This window comes from Macadamia integrifolia, chromosome 5 (genome assembly GCF_013358625.1).
Source record: "Macadamia integrifolia cultivar HAES 741 chromosome 5, SCU_Mint_v3, whole genome shotgun sequence".
Lineage (NCBI taxonomy): Eukaryota > Viridiplantae > Streptophyta > Magnoliopsida > Proteales > Proteaceae > Macadamia > Macadamia integrifolia.
In genome coordinates, this window is record NC_056561.1 from 40,582,334 (window position 1) to 40,583,011 (window position 678).

Sequence of the window (678 nt, forward strand, 5' to 3'; positions counted from 1 at the left end):
TACATGGGGGGAGAGAGATTCTATTTCATAATGAAGGAGAGGGAAGCGTTTCTTTACTAATAAATTAGGATAAGAGAAAGATTGAGTGAAAATATTCTGAGCTATTGTTGTAAGAGACAAAAAATTGAAAAATCCTAAGATATTGTAGTTGATTTTTTTGTCATCTCTGTGATATATATAAAGAAGAATTCTATCCAGTAAAAACCTTTAAAGTCGATGAAATATCATTGAAAGATACCGTTTTTATGCAATAAATCTCTCCATAATTTTGTGCCTTTTTTTTTAATCCCTTTAATATGTAATAATTATAATTGATGACACCCATTTCTCCTCCATGTTTAGAGAGAGTGAGTAAGAGTAAGAAAATTATAGAGAGAAAATACTCATTTCCTCCACGTTTAGATTTTGTAAGGGATGGAATGAGAGATTTTAGAAGTGATTTTTTTTTATGGTATATCTCTCTCCATATTTGCCTTTTCAATATTTTCATAATTATTTATAATTCTCTCTATGGAGAAACTCCCTCCATTGTGCTCTACGTTTTTTTTTTCCAGAGAGAATGAGAGAGAGAGAGAGAGAGAGAGAGAGAGAGAGAGAGAGAGAATTATAGAGAATTTATTATGATATTTGTTTCATATTCCATTTTGAGGGGTTTTTGGTCATTTGGGGATTTTTTTC